Below are 7,451 nucleotides of genomic sequence, written 5' to 3'. Positions count from 1 at the left end.
ACACTCTCTCCACTTCGCTTCAATCTGGTATTAGAATGCCTAGTTACAAATAAGACTAGATGCAAACGAAAAGGGGATCCAAATAGGGAAAGAAGTAAAACTCTCCCTTTTTGCAGATGACATGATCTTGTGTTTAAAGAATTCCACAGACCCCACTCCCAAATTACTCAAGCTGATTTAAAACTTTGGAAAAGTAGCAGGGTATAAAATTAACCTTCTAAAATCAGTGCCTTTTCTGTATGCCAACAATGAAAAAAGTGAGGCTGAAATTAGGAAAGTAACTCCATTTGTAATAGTCCCACAAAAATAAAATACCTAGGAATTAACTTAACGGAAGGAGTGAAGGACATCTATGAAGAAAACTTTGAAAACATGAAAAAGGAAATCAAAACAGAACTTAGAAAGTGGCAAAAACTCGCATGCTCCTGGATTTGAAAGATCAAGATCGGGAAAATGGCCATACTTCTGAAGGCTATATCGAAATTCAATGCAATACCTATCAATATTCCAACCTCATTTTTCAAGGAATTAGAAGAGGCAATCCAAAAATACATATGATACAGTAAAAAGACCCCGAATAGCAAAAACAATCCTCAACAGAAAGAATCGGGCTGGAGGAATATCAATACCAAATTTCAAACTCTACTACAAAGCCATAGTAATCAAAACGGCATTGTACCTGCATAAGAACAGACCTCAGGACCAATGGAACAGAATTCAAAACCCAGAAACACAGACCTATAGCCAAATAATTTTCGATAATGGAGCTCAAAAAAGAATGGAAGAAAGACAGCCTCTTCAGTAAATGGTGCTGGCAAATTGGTTAACTACTTGTAGATAATGAAAGCTAGATTCTTATATATCATTCTACACCAGAATCAACTCCAAATGGATCAAAGACCTCAGAGTCAAAGGAGACAATCTGAAAACATTACAGGATGGAATAAGAGAAACCCTAAGTCTCCTTGGCACTGGGCAAAATTTTCTTAATAGAGACCCAGAAACACAACAAATCAAAGAAAGGTTGAACAAATGGGATTGCACAAAATTGCAGAGCTTCTGCATGGCCAAGCACATAGCTAGCAAGATCAATTGAAAGCCCACAGCTTGGGAGATGTTCTTCACTAGCCATACAACCGACAAGGGTCTCATATCTAAAATATACCTGGAACTCAAAAAATTAAATCCCCCAATAACAAATCTCCAAAGAAACAACTGCCCAATAAATAAGTGGGCTAAAGACTTACAGAGAAACTTCTCTGAAGAGGAAAGAAGGATTGCCTATAGACACATGAAGAAATGCTCAACCTCTCTAGCCATAAAAGAAATGCAAACCAAACCATAGAGACACAACCTCACCCCAGCTAGAATGGCAATAATCAAGAACTCTAATAACAACAGATGCTTGAGGGGATGCAGAGAGAAGTGAATATTACTACATTGTTGGTGGGAGTGTAAACTTGTTCAACCACTTTGGAAATCAATATGGAGGTTCCTCAAAATACACCACATAGAGCTCTCCTATTTCCCAGCAATCCCACTTTTGGGCATTTATCCAAATGATCACAAACAAGACCACACTAAAGCTGCCAGCACGACTATGTTTATTATTGCAGCATTATTTACCATAAGTAAGATATGGAACCAACCCTGATACCTCTCAGTAGATGAATGGATCAAGAAAATGTGGCATATATACACAATGGAATTCCATACCTCTATCAAAAATAATGACATTGCTCCATTTGTTAAGAAATGAAAAGGCTTGGAAAAATTATATTAAGTGTACTTGTTAGATTGGTAGTTAAACAAATGATATTATTGTTAATATTAATTTTAATGCAATTTCAGGGAACTCTCCTGTCTCTGACCTCCTAACACTTGTATTTTGGGATTTGTCCCTGGAAATCTAGGATTTAGCAGGACTCAAAATAAACCAAGATCTTGCCCATGTAGTTGTAACTCCTTTGTGTGGTATTCTCACAATTAAAAATAAAGCCAAGAGTATTTGAATTCTACTATTAAGGTTTAATGATAGATCTCTACTGATCTTTCTCTTAAGTTTGTTGGAGAAACCAAAGCTGAAATTAACTTGGACTTTTGTGGTGGATGTAAATGTCTTAACTACCATCTCTGGTAGTTGGTACCATTAAATTTCAATTAGCCATCACAGGCTCAAGCCTGTAATCCAAGCTCCCCAGGAGGCTGAGATCTGAGGATCGTTATTAAAAGCCAGCTCAGATAGGAAAATCCACGGGACACTTACTCCAATTGACTGCCAAAAAGACTAGAGGTGGAGATGAGTCTCAAGTGGAAGAATGCTAGCCTTGAGGGACAAAGCCCAGGTTCTGAGTTCAAGCCTAGATACTGACCATCAATTAACAAATTCAGAGGTTCCACTGTGAGTGCTATATTCTTTTAGAGACTGAAGTATTTTTTTCGCATAGTCTTTCAAACATCAGCATCTCTAATGGAGAATCATTGTAGATCCTTTTCCACTTGAATAATTGTTATTCTCCAGGAGTAGAGTTGCTAAGAGGCTTGCAGATCAAGAGCTCGGATATTAAATTGGCTAAAAAGAGATCAAATTAAAATTTATTCTTTGTTTACAAATACATTTTTGGTATGTGTTTGCTAGCCCTGGCACTTGAATTGAAGGACTGGGTGCTGTTCCTGAGCTTTTGTGTCCAAGACTATTGCTCTACCACTTGAACCACAACTCTACTTCAGGCTTATTGGTGGATAATTGGAGATAAAAGTCTCACAGACATTCTGGACCTGGGTGCCTTCAAACTAGAATGCTGAGTAGACAGGATTACAGGTTTATGCCACCTGCATCTGCCTCAAATACCACCTATAAGGTTAAAAGTCAAGGATATCTGTTAACATCTATCTCTATCAGATGTACAATGTTTTACTCCTCACTGAATGAATGTTCCTTTGAACAGTATTGCATCAAATGGAGTAGACTCAAGTTAGGTATTGAACACCAACAATCTGGTTTGGTGGAAGTGGCCTTGTTTTTCTACACCTATTTGGCCATTGGTGTGGATTGTAGAAAAAAAGACAATTCAGTAAAAACAAATTCAAAGACTCTGAGACACTTACACAAGTTCTGGACATCACTTCCTCATGGGCTGCTGTTGTGCAGGCCCAATATTTGATCTGAAGAGAAACTTGGAATTACAAAAGTTAAAACCCAAAGTCTAGTAACCTCTAAAAGGCCTGTGTAACTCCTTGATCCTCATATCTGATACTGTGACTTAGTGGGAAAGGCAAAGGGCTGATTTCTAGCTATTGCAGACTTCTCCCTTAGTGAACAATGTTACCACCTTCAGTCCTGGTTCCAGCACAGACTTGGATCAGGTCTGTGAACCTGAGTGTAGACGTTTGAATCTCCATAGTGTGAATGGAAATTTGGCCTCCTACTAAGATAGCAGTTTGAGGGACTTGGATAGCTGTGGGCAAGTCTCTTTTTAATAGGCTGTTCTTTGTGCACATGTGGTTTAGATGCAGGGATACATAACTAATTAGTTGCAGTGGTCACCCCAGGTAGAGCAAGAGAGACAGAGTAGAGGGACAGTGATCAAGCTCACGCCATCTGCCATTTTATGCTTCTTTAATTGACATGTTTTTCATGTATGTTAGTAATTCAAGAATAAAAATTAACATTACATATAGATTTTTAATTGCCTCTTTCTTTCTGACAAAAATTAAAAGTAAAAATAAATTTAAATAGAAAGGCAGTATGGTAAGAGCAGGGAAAAGGAATGGAACAATGATCATGGGCAGCTCCTGAAGTCCAACCTGGAGGTTTTATTTACCAACATCGGGGAATAAAATGAAACTATGTAACAAGACAGGCCTGCCTGCTTTTTCTCAGCAGCAAGGCAGCCTTGTCTGCTTTCCTTAGCAACACAACAGCCCTGCCTGTGTTCCCTCATTTATGCCAGAATCAAAGGGGTCAATAGACCATGACTAAGGGAGGAAATTAGAGCTGTCATTGAAAGATAAAAAAGAACAATCCATGGATATGTCTAGAAACCTTTAAAGCATCTGAAGCTTTAAACAGGCCTTTCAGAAAGAAAGCCAAGATGTGCTCTGAGGTCTGTAGATTCCCTTACTCAGAGAACACACAGACCTCCCAATGACAGAATCATCCCTGCCAACAATAGAACTTCCTAGTGAGGCTCAGGGAATAAGAGACACATTAAACTTTTCTCACTGCCAGAAACCAGCACACACTCAAAGGGCACCAAGATAATTCGGGAGGGAGGGCTCAGCCATATTGCAAACAATGGATGAAGCTCAGAGGCCCACACCACCTAATCTCATGATGTACTCAGACCTCCTAACAGCTTCCAGATGGTGTCGGCAGCCCTTCAAAAAAATCAATCTGTGATGCCCAGCTCTAAAGCCCACCCTGTATTTAGGGGCCCCCTGAGCTCAGCTTCTGCTCCTGAACCTGCCCATGTATTCTGTAAAGAGCCCAGAGAAACCCTTGGCATTTGTTGTGCCCCAGAAGTCAGGCCACAGTGAGGCTTCTGCAGCCCCCACCCTTGCTCCATGCATAGCCACCAACAAGGGAACACCCCCAGGTTCCACCGCAGACCTCTGATGTGTAATAAAAAAGGGGCTGTGCTTGTGCTGGCACAGTCACCTGTCAGCAGTCCAGGCAAAGGGGCATCTGCTAAGGCCACCCCAAGTAGCTGTGGAGCTATGACATCAAGACAGAGGCAGGCAGGTGCACCCATGCAGGCTGCCTTTGAGAAGCTCCTCTTCCAAGTGCAGGCCTTCCTGGTGGCCTTTGAAGCAGAATATGACACTGCAAAATTTCACAGCACACTAGAAGAACCCGACAAGCAATGGCCCTGTGCTCAGAGACCTAACCAAGGTAGGAAATGAGAGAGAGAGAGAGAGAGAGAGAGAGAGAGAGAGAGAGAGAGAGAGAGAGAGAGAGAGAGAGGCTATCTGTCCTTAATACCTATTTCAATATCCTTGGCGAGTAATGCATATTTTTATCAAGAAATAAAGAGGAAAACTTCAAACTCTAACTCTGATGGAGTAGCTAGTAAACTTCCTACCATAAACAATCACAAAAGTGGAAGCTATGTGAAACTATATATGTATATAAATGTATATATAATATAAATATGTAGGCATATATATGTATATTCACATATACAATGTGAATATATAATGTATAATATATATATGTCTACAGAGGGAAAAATAGAAATACATAGTATTTGAAGGAATAAAAACCAATACCTTCCCAATTGTGATTGAAAGCATGAACCCTTCCATGCAGGAATCTATCAGCTCAAAAAAGTCAATTAACTTAATTACACAGGTCCACATTAAGACACATTCTAATTAAACAAAAACAGAAAACCACCCAAAGCACAAAGACACAACTCATCACACACAAGTAATCTTCAATGATATTAAGACAAATTTCTTATCAGAAACTAGATTCACTATCAGACAGCAAAGGCAACAAATTTAAAGTGTTAAAAGGACATATCTAAAACCCGCCTTTCTAACAAATATACTTCCTCCAAATGTAGAGATGAGCTAAGAACCTACCGATGGCTCAGTCCTATAATCCTAACTACTCAGGAAGGTGAATTGTGAGGGTGGTGGCTCAAAGCCACCCTGGAACTTGTCCCCTCAGGAGGAAGTTGTAGTACACAGCTGTCCTTGAGAAGGATGGAGGCCTTTGCGCAGTGCTATTGCTGAAAAAAGACATTGGATAAGGTGGACATCAAGAATTGAGGTTATTAGCTAGTGTCTCCAGAGAAGCAATTTATAAGATTAAGTAGTCCTCTAGAAAATCAGAGGATTTTGACCACTGTCCTAGTGGTTTCAGAAATGCCACGAGAATGACCAGAGCAACCTCAAGCCACATGGATTCCTTAGCAAGTCTTTGAGGTCTAAGAGCTAGAGTGTCAATGCTGGCAGGCTGTGATTGGTCCGCTATTTCTCTGACCTCACTGGCCCAGACTCTGATTGGTCCATTTCTTCTATGACATCACTATGCCTGGTTGTGATTGCTCCACTGTGTGAGGTCATGAAGGATATATAGGAAACCACTGTGCTCCAACCTATGTCAGTTAACAGAGCTTGGAGCTCTTGTTTGATGACCCCCTGGACTGAATCAAAGTTAAATGATTGTTTTGGTAGTGGGGACGGGCTGTTATTTGGATTTTGGTATTTCTTTTTACTCTTTCTGGGTTTTCTTTTATTTAATTTAATTTATTTAGGTAGACTTGCTACCTCCCATTGTAGCAGAAGGGTGGAAGTACAGAAAGAATCAATCTCAAGCTCCTTGAAGGAGGAGATCATCAAACAATACCAGAAGAAAGAGCTCTTCGACACAGGTACCTATGGAAAAGTGAAGCTGGCCCATTCCCTCCTCACAGACAAGGACGTGGCATGTAAAATACTCTGGAAGTGAGAGTCCTCATCATTGGATAAAGAATGAGGTGGACATTTTTAAGAAGGTATGGCACAAACACATCATCAGGTTGTACCAGGTAATAGAAAATGAAGAGTCTGTGTATCTCATCATGGAACTGGCCACTAGGGGATACCTCTTGGGGTGGATCTGAAAATTCTGCCGCCTATATGAGGATGAAGCCAGGAGGCTTGTCACACATGTTGTAAGTGCTGTTCACTACTTACACCAAACAAAATCATACACGAAGACCTTAGGTCCAACAATATCCTTTTGGACACCAAAGACAGTATCAAGTCAGTGGATTTGGTCCGAGCATCTGGCTCACCCTGGGGCAGTTGCTAATGAATGTATGTGGTACAGTGCTATTCCATTCCCCTGAAATGTTCTTGGAAGAAATGATGGCCTGGTGCAGGTGTCTCACACCTATAATCCTAGCTATTCAGGAGACTGAGATCTGAGGATCATGGTTCAAAGCCAGCCTGTATGGCTCTACCCTCTGAGCAGACTCATACTGATACCAAAGACTAATTTGAATAGGAAACTGCAGAGGATAGAGGTGGCTAGCAAAATAGCTACCATTCTTCTCAGAACAAGCTGCTAAATATGGGCCCAGATGAATAGGTTTATAAAATGTGAGGTGTGCATAAATTATGACTCATCCAAAAAAGGCTGCAATTAATATATGTCTGTCATGGATGGACACAAAATAATCTATTTATGTGAAATACATTGACTAAACTATTTCATAAGGGAAAAAGGAAAGATTAAAATTTCTGGGGCTGGGGCACGGTGGCTCACCCCTGTAATCTCAGGAGGCTGAGATCTGAGGATCACAGTTGAAAGTCAGCCCGGGCAGGAAAGTATGTGAGACTACTATCTCCAATAAAACACTAGAAAACCAGAAATGGCGCTGTACTTCAAGCGGTAGAGGACTCGCCTTGAGCTGAAGAGAACAGAGACAGTGCCCAACCCAGAGGTCAAGCCCCAT

Source organism: Dipodomys spectabilis, unplaced genomic scaffold (assembly GCF_019054845.1).
Source record: "Dipodomys spectabilis isolate Male_0828 unplaced genomic scaffold, ASM1905484v1 ptg000406l, whole genome shotgun sequence".
Lineage (NCBI taxonomy): Eukaryota > Metazoa > Chordata > Mammalia > Rodentia > Heteromyidae > Dipodomys > Dipodomys spectabilis.
This window is presented reverse-complemented; position numbering follows the sequence as displayed.